General features: G+C 44.7%; 1 protein-coding gene across 1 annotated transcript in view; it reads right to left on the bottom strand.

Annotated features, from left to right (window-relative positions):
* Positions 1-14123, bottom strand: part of LOC110015840 (CD209 antigen-like protein E) — a 900664-nt gene that overhangs the window by 770155 nt on the left and 116386 nt on the right. The window lies entirely within an intron of this gene.

The raw sequence follows: 14123 nt of genomic DNA, 5'->3' as shown, positions 1-14123 counted from the left end.
AACATTTTATAAAACGGTCACATCTATTAATGAGAGCCAATCAATGCCACCTAACATGAACTCAGCCAACATAATTCTTCTTCTAAAACCAGACAAAGATCCCACTAGTCCTTCAAGCTAACACCCTATTTCTTTAATCAATGCAGATGTAAAAATTATCTCCAAAGCACTAGCACAGAGAATAGAAAAAATCACTCCTCACATAATTCACTTCGACCAGACTGGATTCATCAAAGGCAGACACTCGGATGATAATGTCCGTAGACTTGTTAATATAATAGACTTTGCCACCATTGAAAACCAGGAAATGACAGTACTATCGCTGGATGCTGAAAAAGCTTTTGACATAGTAAACTGGAAGTTCCTTATTGCTGCCCTCCATAAGTTTGGTTTTGGAGAGGCATTCATCAATTGGATCAAAATATTATATCACAACCCCAATGCATCAGTTAGAACTAATAAACAGACTTCAAACAGGTTTTTTCTTGGAAGAGGAACCAGACAGGGTTGCCCACTCTCTCCTTCTCTTTTTGCTATATTCATTGAGCCTTTAGCTGCAGCAATAAGACAGAATGAGAGCATTATAGGAATAAAAACCAAACACAGCCATCATAAAATTAGTCTCTATGCAGATGACATATTACTGTTTTTAAGGAATTTACATTCTGTAAATGAAACGGTAACAATCATTAATGAATTCTCCTCTATATCAGACTATTCCATTAACTGGAATAAGTCTGTTTTATTACCACTCAACAGGAATATGGAACAAAGACTCACAATTCCAGTTAAAACAGGAAATATCACATATCTGGGTATCTACTTTTCCCCCAAACTATCAGAACTGGTGCAGCTAAACCACACCCCATTACTGAAAAGCATACAGGACGATCTAACACGCTGGACCAACCTGCCTTTGTCCCTTACGGGCAAGGTAGCCACGGTTAAAATGAAAATCTTACCCAAAGTTAATTATCTCTTCTCAATGATTCCCACACAACCACCATTAAAATGGTTCAAAACATTAGACTCTTCCATATCAAGCTTTTTATGGAACAATAAACCTGCAAGAATTAGTCTAAAAACTTTAAAATCTGCAAAAAGCTGTGGAGGATTAGAATTACCTTATTTCCACAAATACTTTCTTGCAAATAGATTACAATACATCTTAAAATGGTTAAAAAATAATCCGGAAACCATCTCACGGTTAGACTTGGAACAGGCATTATGTGGAAAGATCAACCTGTCAGAGCTTCCATTTATTAGCCAAACGGTTAAAAACAGGATTGTTTCAAAACTATAAATAAAAATGCCACTTTAACAGCCTGGTGGGAATTTCTCAAAATATCAAAATCATCAATTCAACCGTGCAAAATGACACCCATCTGGAACAACCCGGACATCCTTATTAACAAAAAAATGATTCACTTCCCAGCTTGGCAAGCAGGGGGCATAAAACAACTACAGCACATAATTATTGATAGAAGATTCATAACTCCCCAGGAACTTCAAGACAAACATGGAATAAATAACTTCTTGGAATATCAGCAACTTAAATCAAGTATTACTAAAAAGTAAAAATATAAAGACAACGATTTAAAGCTACCAGATGTTGTTACTACTCTGATTAATTTTTCAATGAATAGAACTCTCTCCAAAATATACAAACTTTTATTTAATTTAGATAACAATATTTCCCTTCCAACAACAAAATGAGATGCAGATTTGAGCCCTCCCACTACCCCCCCCCCCTCTCTAACAGCCCTCTCTCTTCTTCCCTTGTTTCCTTTTCCGTCCGGTCCAACACCAAAGATTTTCAAACATGATTGAAATTAATAAAGTTTGGCCTCAGTTACAAAAGGGGTTTATTCAGACATTCCTTTGGTTTGTCTGAAGACTAATAACCCCTCTTGTTAAAGTAAAATATGTCCAACACAAGAGGCCCTCAGCTCTCATCTGTCTGCCCAGCTGTTGGACAGGACAAGTTAAAAAAAAAAAAAAAAAAAAAATCCCATGCCTCTGAGCTCTTTAATAATATCAATACAAATACGTGTTTTTTTCTGCGGGACGGGAGAAGATACAAAGTCAATGCATCTCTATGATTGCGCAGGACTAATTTCTCAGAGTTTTGCGGTGCGGGCGGGAGTGGACATTCATATTGCGGGTTGCAGGCAGGAGTGTAACACATACGTTGCGGGAGCAGGCGGGATTGGTAAGAAATTCGGCAGGCGCGGGCGGGAGCAGGATGAAGAAAATAGTCCCACGTAGGGCTCTATTCTGAGTTGATAAGGAATACTGTTTGTCCCTAATGAATTTTTCTCTTTGTCTTGAATTTGTGTCCTCCCACTTGTGTTCTCTATAGAAATAGCACGAGGGGAAGCAGACCTTGGAGAGGAAAAACATTGGTGGACATTTTCCATCATATTTGCTCCTCACTTTCGCATGCGTAACATGGTTCTTGTCTCATTGTCTCATTGTTTTTTGTTATTGTTTTTATTTTTTAAGTTCCTAACCCTGACTTTAACCCTAATCAATATTTAGACCCACAGCAGACTCATCTTGGGGAGAAGGTACCTATGCGTGGACACCCAAAGCTCTTTTGCAGCTGTTCTGTTATATCCTCTGTATTAGATCTCTGATTACCAGGCTTATTGAGAAGTTCATAAAAGGCCAGGTCCAAGCTGGCCAGCACCTGATGGTTCCACTGAGTGATCCAGACCCAGGGACCCTGATCTTGGAGAGTGTGGCACCATGAAGATCACTCTAAATGCTCTAGATGGAGACTGAGAGATATTTGGTAGTGGTGGATTCACAGGTTCCAGGACATATTTTTGTGCTTGTGGGACAACCAGAAGGACGCGAGTGTTCGAGGACCCTTATGACACGCCTCATAGAGAGGGCGGTGTGAGCAAGAGACCGGGAGCACGGATAGTATGCCATGCTACCACTTGCAGATCCATCTCTACCAGTTGTTGTTGATGACCATCTCATGTATATGAGTGTCCCTTAACCCCTCTGTTCCCCTTAACCTCAAGGCTCTTTTATCCACAGGATTTTGTGTAAGGACAAATTTAAGGATAAACTTAAGGGTAACTTTAAGGAAAACTTAAATTTAAACTTTAAGGGGAAAGTTAAGGGATTTTATTGCTTTTAGTTTAAACTTCTGATTTTATCGTTTTACTTTTAAAGGAAAATTATGGCTTATATTTTAAGGATATATTTAAGTGTTATCTGTTTTGTCATTTATTCTTTTTAAAGTATTATAATTTTTCCTTTTTTGAAGTGTTATCATTTTACGTTTTTTACAGTGTTTTTTTTTTTTTGGATTTGTTTGTTTTCTGTATTTGCTACTTCATTTGTTGTTTTATGTCACTGTTATAAATGGACTTGAGCTAAGGTCTGGACTGGTGATGCATGCGTATCTGTGAAGAAACTGGATTTTCTAGAAAGGACTGTATTAATAAAAAATATTAGGTTGGTTCGTTACCCCGTCAGTTTCTTACACACAGAAATAATGAATAACGACTCAGAGACAGTTACTTAGCTTCTGTGGAGGTTTTACTTCGCACAAACACGAAGGGGACAGACATGGTACATTCAAAGTCCGAACCAACGAGCTCAGGGATGGGCTTTGGTATAAAAACCCTGCATTTGCATATTCAGAAGATCGTCCGATGGACCTCGTGTGAAAATCACGCCCACAGGTTACTGGTGGAGAGAAGCTCCAAGGCTAAAGTGAAGATAAGTCTGAGGCCTGCTCAGCAGATCACACATGCACAGAAAAGAGGGAGGATGAGAAGAAACTGTTAGAACAATAGCTTGGCTGTGCTTTCTTCAAATGTAATATAATTTTGAGATGACAATACATGCTTAGTAAATTAAGTTTAAACCATTAGTGTAATAAAAGTTAAAGGCAGTTTCTAACTATTCTTCACATACCCCCCTGTTTGTCATATCAAAATTATATATGGAAAGTCAGCAGAACTCCTGTCATCATCAACCAAATACCATTTCACGAAGATTTTCAGTATAGGCAGCATATTGGCTCTGCATCGAAAACAAAAGTGTAGAGGTACATGTAAATTCAAAAGAAAACATAAAATCAACGTGAATAAATGAGCATATCAGAGGTGGTAGGTGATACATGTGTGTTGATGCGAAAACCTCCAGGGCTAAACTTATACCATCTGTAGGAAACCTTCATTGAGCAATCAGGGAGGGCAAAACTCATCAACGGCTCTGTGCCCCTCAGCAGTCATCCGTAAGGATACGCATGCATCACCAGTCCAAACCTCGGCACAAAATCATTAATTAAAGTTACATAGAACAAGAAAGAAATTAAGAAATAGAGAAAAAAAAAATCAAATCAAACAAAAGAAAAACAATAAAAAAAATCTGTAAAGACCAGTTTCAACCATGAGCGGATGCGCATCAGGGGAAGTGTTGGCATAATGCTGATAGAGTTGGCCTGACAGCGATCATTCATTTGACACATGGAATCAAACAGGTGACGAAAAGAAAAAAGAAAAACAACACACAGAGGACCGGAGTGACTAGTTTTATCAGTACACTCCACCAGAAGTAAACCAATAAAGTGGTGACCCAGACCAATAGGCGTCAGTCATCTGAGAAGAAATCTGTGATTTAAGGGCCTTGACCTCACTGATGATGTGAGTGAGATCTCCAGAGGAAGAGGGAATAAAAGTACAAGATGAAACCACGAGCAACAGCTGGACCCATGTCAGCTGGTTCGAAGCTCACTGTAGCTGGAATAGAGCAGCGCTAGAGGAAACACTCCAGGGAGCTCCCCTCGCCAGGAGAAGTGTCACACTGCGGCGGCTTCGTAGTTGGACTTCAACCAGGGATGTGTCTCAAAATGTCAGTCTCATAGGCTCTCAGCAATTTACAGTGGCTTACGTGAATCCAGGAGGGTCAGTCAGCAATGTGTACTGCAGTTGGCATAGCGAGGAGAACCTTGAAGGGTCCTGTCCACCTCGGGTGTGACCAATCAGTCCGTTGAATGGCCTTCGAGTAAAGCAGGTCACCGACAGAGGCCTTCTGGTCGGGATGCAGAGTCTGTGGGGAGGAGAGAGCTGGAGGCAGACTCAATGTGTTCCTGTGTTCTCACAGCTTTCTTCAAACAATAATGTAAATCATCAATGGTGTCAGTAGAGCCAGGCATGAGAGTAGAAAAAAAATCAGGAAAAAATGAAATAAATAAAAAATAAAAAAAATAAAAATTGTGAAAAAACACATTGAAAGTGAAACAGACAAGAACTGCGTCTCATTTCAACAGCAGCATGAACAGGCCGATAACAGTTTGACTAATGGGAAAGTTTGAACGGAAGGGAGTGGAGCATACTGCATGTGATTCTGGAGAATTCGCACAAGAGAATCACAGGTGACATTGTTTCAACTATCAACCGCGCAAGCAGCTGCAGCTTACAGCGAGTGAGTATAGGTGGGGGGCTGATCAGATAAGGTGGTGAGGTCCGGGGAGAGAAATAATTTTGCTAGAAACAGAAACTAAATGTCCCAAAATTTTAACCTGTGCTTGGGCCAGCTGGAGTTTAGTTTTACCACACTTATTGCCCTGAGAGTTAAAACTTAGAAAGATTAGCAGACATGTCCATTAAAAAAAATGTAAGGCAAGTTAGGCAACCAGAGATCCTCAGGAATGCTTTTAAGGGGTCAATCCTGATTTACAAGCAGAAATGCAGGGATCTTATAAGTGGGGTCAGAAGGCTGCAATCAAACTTTTTATGAGCAGATTGTGTTGGAGAGATGCTGTAGTATCGCGAGACTCAACGAGACCGGTGTGGCAACTCAGCTTGGCGGTGCGTAAGTAGCAGAACAAACATTTCATTATTATATCATTTTACTGCCATATCAATTAAGCTGGTAAACTAACATCTGTAAAAGTTGAATAAGCCTTTTGACAGCCTGGAGGACCTGGAGAATTATTTAGACGGCTGCTACAATACCGTCGTTATGGGGAAGACCAACACCACTACTCCTTCCTCCAAACGCGTCCGACCAGAAAGTTCTCCCGGAGCTGCCTCCTCTCCAGGCAGTGGAATCAGTGACGCTTTAGATTCCATTGATAAAAAGCTCTCCAGCCTTGACGGCCGCTTGAATCTGTTGGAGATCCTCCATAGAGAGTTCCAAGGCCTGCGAGAGTCTCTGGAGTTCAGCCAGCAGCAGGTGCAGGAGCTCGCAGCGGAGAATCAGGCCCTCAGAGAAAGTGTCAAAACCCTGAGCAGTGACACCGCTCGCCTTTCTGAGGAGAACCGTTCGATCAAGGAAACCCTCCTGGATCTTCAGTCGAGGAGCATGAGGGACAATCTGGTGATCGCGGGGGTTCCAGAGGAGGCAGGAGAAGACCCGGAGGCGACGGTGAAACGCTTCATGGAAGCCCACCTGAAACTCCCCAAGGAGGAGGTGCAGAAGATCGCGTTCCAGAGGGTGCACCGGCTCGGAGGAAGAAGGTCCGACAACCAGCGTCCGCGACCGATTGTAGCCAAGTTTGACAACTACAAGCAAAAGGAGATGGTGAAGGGTCGCGGCCGGGAACTGAGGGGGACACATTTTAGTGTCAATGACCAGTTTCCGGTTGAGATCCTGCGGCGCCGAAAGATCCTTTTTCCTCTGAGGAAAAAACACCTTGCCAACGGGTCTAGAGCCGTGGTTTCTGTGGATAAACTCTTTGTAGATGGAAGGCTCTTCCGAGACCCGGAGATCACCCCCTGGCTTTGCTGAAGATCTGACATCCGAAAAAACAGCGGCTAAACGTGTTGAATGAATGAAACCGGCTCATCAATCATCCACACCTCCATCTCGCTGAAGCAGTTTAAGTTTTCTCCCCTCTCATGTTTCTGTTGTTTTTCCTGTTATGTTTGTTTCTTTCTGTTTTTCTTTACCTCTTTCTTCTTTTTAGTTTCCCCTCTCTCCCCCCCTCCTCATATGTAAATTATCCAAAGGTAACACGTCCCCCGGTAAGTTGGTTTCTATTTATGCACGGAAGGGCACGCGCGCGCAGACAAGCGCGCACACGGGCAAGCACACGCGAACCAGCACACACTCGCGGACATCCCGCAAACACCTCACATAAGCCCACATAGGACACATGCAACATGCAGCTCACACAGTCAGGAAACGCGCACGCACACAAACGCACAGTGTTTCTTCATCGATCAGCGGGCACGCGCACATGGACCGGCACACACTCTATTTAGCCTTACATTCTCTTGGTCAGAACAGTTATGAACAGTCTTAACATTGTTAGCTGGAATGTGCGTGGGCTTGGCTCTGAGCCAAAGAGACTGAAAGTGTTATCTCACCTGGATGATCTTAAAGCAGATATAGCTCTACTGCAGGAGACCCATTTATGTACACAATCTCAGGACCTCCTGTGCAGCTCAAAATTTCCAGTCATATATTCTTCTAGTTATAACTCCAAGCAAAGAGGAGTTGCTGTTTTGATTGATAAAAATGTTACATTTACTCATAAGGATACAGTTACTGACCCAGAAGGTAGATTTGTAATTATTAATATATCCATTCAGAATAAGGACTATTGCATAGCCAGCATCTATGGTCCAAATGTTGACGACTCTTCCTTCTTTCACAGATTCTTCACCTCACTCTCAGTTCACTCTGACTCCACAATAATTAAAGGAGGAGACGTCAATCTGGTTCTGGACCCTGAACTTGACAGACTCAGCACAGCAGCAAATCAGCGTACATGGAGGTCTGCAAGTATTCTAAAGCAGTACATGAATGATCTGGGTCTCTGCGACGCGTGGCGCTCATGTCATCCAAACACTAAAGGGTTCACCTTTTTTTCTCCAGTTCACTATTCACACTCCCGTTTAGACTATTTATTAATCAGTAACTCTCTTTTAAAAGAAATTAAAAGTTCCAACATTCATCCGATTATTATCAGTGATCATGCACCAGTCTCTGTAAATATTTCCAGGGAAAAATCCACACCCTCATGTACGACCTGGAGGTTTAATACGTCTCTGTTAAAAGACCAGGAATTTATTGAATTCTTTAAAAAAGAATGGGCAACCTTCCTAGAATTCAACAATACACCAGACATCTCACCGTGCATTCTGTGGGAAACGGCAAAGGCAGTCATGAGAGGGAAAATCATTTCTTATTCAACGCACAAAAAACGCAAAGAGAAAGCAGATTTATTAGAATTAGAAAATAAAATCCAAACCCTGGAGACTGCTTATGCTGCTTCTGCACAGGAACACATTCTGGGAGATCTGAAAAATTTAAAGCTGCAGTTAAATGACATCATTAATAAACAAACACAATTTCAAATACAAAGGCTACGACTTGAAAGATTTGAAAACTCTAATAAATCTGGCAAATTTCTGGCTAATCAGCTTAAAATTAATAGAGAAAAATCATCAATCACCTCTATTACGGACCAAACAGGAAATATCACTCATGACCCGGTCAAAATTAATAACGCATTTGAAAACTTTTATAAAAACTTGTACACACCACAGATCAATCCGTCAGAGCAAAGTATTGACTCATTTCTTAATAATGTAAACATACCCAGGTTAAATGAGGATCAAATAACAAACTTAGACTCTCCGTTCTCGTTGTCTGAACTTCATGAAGCTCTGTTACTTATGCCTAATGGTAAAGCACCAGGGCCTGACGGCTTTCCTGCTGAGTTTTATAAAGAATTCTGGGAACAGCTGGCACCAACGTTTTATGAAACGGTCACATCTATTAATGAGAGCCAATCAATGCCACCTAACATGAACTCAGCCAACATAATTCTTCTTCTAAAACCAGACAAAGATCCCAATAGTCCTTCAAGCTACCGCCCTATTTCTCTAATCAATGCAGATGTAAAAATTATCTGAAAAGCACTAGCACAGAGAATAGAAAAAATCACTCCTCACATAATTCACTTCGACCAAACTGGATTCATCAAAGGCAGACACTCGGATGACAATCTCCGAAGACTTGTTAATATAATAGATTTTGCCACCATTAACAACCAGGAAATGTCCATACTATCACTGGATGCTGAAAAAGCTTTTGACAGAGTAAACTGGAAGTTCCTTATTGCCGCCCTCCATAAGTTTGGTTTTGGAGAAGCATTCATCAAATGGATCAAAATATTATATCACAACCCCAATGCATCAGTTAGAACTAATAAACAGACTTCAAACAGGTTTTTTCTCGGAAGAGGAACCAGACAGGGCTGCCCACTCTCTCCTTCTCTTTTTGCTATATTCATTGAGCCTTTAGCTGCAGCAATAAGACAGAATGAAAGCATTAAAGGAATCAAAACTAAACACAGCCATCATAAAATTAGTCTCTATGCAGATGACATATTACTGTTTTTAAGTAATTTACATTCTGTAAATGAAACGGCAACAATCATTAATGAATTCTCCTCTATATCAGACTATTCCATTAATTGGAATAAGTCTGTTTTATTACCACTGAACAATAATGCGGAGCAAAGACTCACAATACCAGTTAAATCAGGAAATATCAAATATCTAGGTATCAATTTTTCCCCCAAACTATCAGAACTGGTGCAGCTAAACCACACCCCATTACTGAAAAGCATACAGGACGATCTAACACGCTGGACCAACCTGCCTCTGTCCCTTATGGGCAAGGTAGCCACGGTAAAAATGAAAATCTTACCCAAAGTTAATTATCTCTTTTCAATGATTCCCACACAACCGCCACTAAAATGGTTCAAAACATTAGACTCATCCATATCAAGCTTTTTATGGAACAATAAACCTGCAAGAATTAGTCTAAAAACTTTAAAATCTGCAAAAAGCTGTGGAGGATTAGAATTACCTAATTTCCACAAATACTTTCTTGCAAATAGATTACAATACATCTTAAAATGGTTAAAAAATAATCCAGAAACCAACTCATGGTTAGACTTGGAACAGGCGTTATGTGGAAAGATCAACCTGTCAGATCTTCCATTTATTAGCCAAACAGTTAAAAAACAGGATTGTTTCAAAACTATTAATATAAACGCCACTTTAACAGCCTGGTGGGAATTTCTCAAAATATCAAAATCATCAATTCAACCGTGCAAAATGACACCCATCTGGAACAACCCAGACATCCTCATAAACAAAAAAATTATCCACTTCCCAGCTTGGCAAGCAGGGGGCATAAAACAACTAGAGCACGTAATTATTGATAGAAGATTCATAACTCCCCAGGAACTTCAAGACAAACATGGAATAAATAACTTCTTGGAATATCAGCAACTTAAATCAAGTATTACTAAAAAATTTAAATACAGAGACAACGATTTAAAGCTACCACATGTAGTTACCACTCTGATCAATTTCTCAATGAATAAAACTCTCTCCAAAATATACAAACTTTTATGTAATTTAGATAATAACATTTCACTTCCGACAACAAAATGGGATGCGGATTTGAGCATCAGCACAGATGAAAGCTTTTGGTCAGAACTTTGTCTAAACACCTTTAAACTGACAAAAAGTCCAAATCCATTTTAAAACCCTTCACAGAATTTACTACACTGGACAGAGGATGTTCAAGATGGGTCTCAGCAACTCAGACATTTGTCAGCACTGTGACAGTAATCTACCCGACAATTACATGCATGCACTGTGGTTCTGCACTCCTGTCCAGGCTCTCTGGCAGCAGGTATGTGCCGATTTATCAGTCTGGCTTAAGGTTTCAATCACAGCTTCACCGTCACTTTGTGTGCTTGGTGACATGAGTGCCATCGATGTAGAAGGAGGATTAGGCTCTATCATTTTCATAACTCTTTGCATTGCTAAAAAAACTATTTTAACAAATTGGAAAAGCAAGAAAAATATAAATATAAGTCAACACAGAAATCTGCTGCTTGATCAGATCAGCTTGGAAAAAATGTCAGCCCAAGGTTCAAGTAACTTTGAAAGAATTCGGTCTCTCTGGTCTCCCATAGCTGACTCCATGACTTAGGGGATGGGGGGGCCTGGTCGTAGCTGCTCCTTGCCCTTCTGCCGTGGGCTGGGGTGGGGGCCGGGGCCTCCGGTGCCTGGCGGGGGGTGGTGGGGGCTCCGTTGGTCGGGGGGTCGGGTCCGGCGCCGGGGTGGGGCGGGCTGGGGCGCTGCGTGGTCCTCTGGGCTTGGGTGTGGGGGTGCGTGGGGGGGGGGTGGTGTTCTGGCTTGGCTTGGGGGGGGTGGTCCCTTTGCCTGTGCTGGGGGGGGTTGGCGGGGGGCGCTGCTCGGGGGGGGGGGCCCAGCGGCACTGGATGGGCTTCCCATCTACGCCTGGGGCTGGGATCAGCCCTTCCCTGGCTCTGGGGCGGGACGGGACAACCCTCTTGGGGCCCCCGGGCGCTCTGGGTGTCATCCGCTTCGGCTGCGGGGTCTGGGGTGGGGTGGGGTGGGGGGTCTTGTCGGCCCTGTCCTGTGGGGGGGCATTCTGGGGGAGGGGGGGGGGGCACTATTGGTACGGGGCAGGGGGGGTTGACGGGTCGGGGTCTCCGCTGAGGCCATCGGCGGTTTCCCCGGCCGGTTGGCTGCCTCGGTCCCGTCGAGGCCTGACCAGAGCTCTTCTAGGGCCGGCGTTTGGGGGTGGGGGCCTGGGCTTGCTCCGGGGGGGGCCGGCGCTTTCTGGCTCCTCTCCCTCTGTGTGGGGTGGGTGGTGCTGGGCCTGGGGTGTCGGCGCCTCCGGGGGTGGGGCCCCTGGGCTGGGTGGGCCTGGCCCCCTTGCTGGGGGGGGGGCGGGGGACAGCTGTTTGACCACCGGGGGACAGTCTACCAGCTGTCCCCAACTTACCCCCTTCCTCATATAACCTCATAATAGGGTGAGGGGGTGGGGGGATTAGCCTGCGATGAGCCTTGGGGGGGGGGGTTTACTAGGCAGTGGCCCCCCCTCCTATGGTTGCCGTATGGAGTGGTCCCCCCCTCTTTCGGTTTTATTTGCACCTTAGACATGTAGGGCCCTTGGTAGGGGGGGTGCTTGGACATCACTGCCAGCAAGCAGCAGATGTCCTCCTAGCACCCTACCCGCCAATTTTAACCGCACCTTAGACATTTAGGGCCCCTTGGTGGGGAGGGTGAGGGGACATCACTGTGAGTAATCAGGAGATGTCCCCTTAGTGCCCTACCCGCCAATTTTAACTGCACCCCCCTTAGTACACACACCCCTCCCCCCTCAATATATACATCCCAACATAAACACACACACATGCACACACACACCCTCTTAAACACACATATACGCACACACATTTTGCAAGGAAGGTGGGACCTAGGACCATCTGTCCCCTGCCTCTTCCCTGGTGGGGGGTACGGGCCCCTTTGCAGCGGCGGCCGTGTCCCCGGGGTGCCGGCTTCCTGGGCCCGGCGGTGCTCTCTCCGCGCGGTGGGGGGGTTCACATTACATCTGAGCCGGGGGTGTTGGTGTCCCTGGGGGGTGGGTTCTGGTCCTTGCTCCTGAGCGCTGGGCCCCGCCTAACTTCCAACTGTGGCCGAGCCTGGTCGGGCCATATTTACAACACCCCTTGTGGGCCCTCTTTTTTCCCCGGGGTTCCCCCCTCCTGGGCGGGGGCGGCGGGCCCCTGCCTTGCTCCTCCCTGGACCAACCGTGGGCCGGGCGGATGGCTGCCTGGAGTGCGGGGCGGGTCTCCCTTGGGGGGTCCTGGCTCGTACCTGGGGTTGGGGCGGGGGGATGCCCGGAACTCCTGGGTGGTGGTGGGGTGCTCATCTGGGGCTGTGGGCGTCCCTCTCCGGTGGGGCCCTGCGTTGGGCTCTCCCGGCGCGGCGGGGGGGCTGTTCTCCTGGTTGGGCTGGGGCGGCCCTCTCTTTCCCTCTGTGCCTCCCTGCTCTCTGGCTCTGGGGGCCTTGCGGCGGTCCTGCTGGCCCTGGCCTGGGTGGCGGGCTTGGTCGCCCGGGCGGCGGTTGTTCCCTGCCGGTTTCCGTGTGGCGTGGGGGGGATTCCGGCTGCCGCTGCTGCTGCGGTGGGGGTCTTGGGGTGGGGATGGCTGGGCGCTCTCCTTCCTTCTTTACACATTCCACCATCCATATTAGAAGAACATGAGCACTCACCTGAGCACGGGTGTTGGCTCACCTTTGCACTGGCGGTTTGCGTGACTGAATGACTGAAATGTTTCACACTAGTTGGTTTTAAGGCATAAGTATGCGTGTGAGCACTATCTGTTTTGTGTACATGTCGACAGATGGACATTTTTGCAACTAGCAGGTGTGTTTGACACTTGGGTGTGTGTGTGGACAGGCTCCGCCCTTTTTGTACTGCATTTGAGCCTTACCATGGTGATTAACAACCAGTAAACTTGTTGCTCTATGCTGCTTCATGGTCTTATCCCCCTTCCCCTCCTACTATCACCCTCCTTCCCCCCCTCTTTCTAACGTCCCTCTCTCTTCTTCCCCTCTTTCCTTTTCCGTCCGGTCCAACACCAAAGATCTTCAAACATGTTTGAAATTAATAAAGTTTGGCCTCAATTACAAAAGGGGTTTATTCAGACATACCTTTGGTTTGTCTGAAGATTAATAACCCCTCTTGTTAAAGTAAAATATGTCCAACACAAGAGGCCCTCAGCTCTCATCTGTTTGCCCAGCTGTTGGACAGGACAAGGTAAAAAAAAAAAAAAAAAAAAAAAAAAAAAAAAAAAAAACTTTTTATGAGCAGGGAGAGTGAACTAAAAAAGGGAAGGCGGCACCAGCCATCCGAGTCTGATCATGTTTATACAAGAGGGAGGTCTTTCCTGCACAAAATGATCTACGTGTGCTTTGTGCTTTGTAAGAAATGATACTTTCTATCCATGTCCATGTCCTAAACACTAAAATACACAGTAAAACACATCCTATCATTTTTTCGGAGAGCAGAGAAAGCTGTTATATCTGCTGTTGGAAAATATCTTTCGCTCTGAGATTTTTCCATGCGTGTTCTGATAGTCGGGAGAGATAAAAGACCAGGATTCCGCCGGATAAAGTCACAGAAGGTTTATTCCCTAACAAAAGTTCTAAGACAGAATTAAAACAGATCTGGGTCCTCATTTTTAGAAGGCCTACAAAACGCAAGAAGTTACAGGCGTTTTACATGAAAGGCCACAAGACAGAAGA

The sequence above is a fragment of the Oryzias latipes genome, chromosome 11, assembly GCF_002234675.1.
Source record: "Oryzias latipes chromosome 11, ASM223467v1".
Taxonomy (NCBI): Eukaryota; Metazoa; Chordata; class Actinopteri; order Beloniformes; family Adrianichthyidae; genus Oryzias; species Oryzias latipes.
This window is presented reverse-complemented; position numbering and strand designations above follow the sequence as displayed.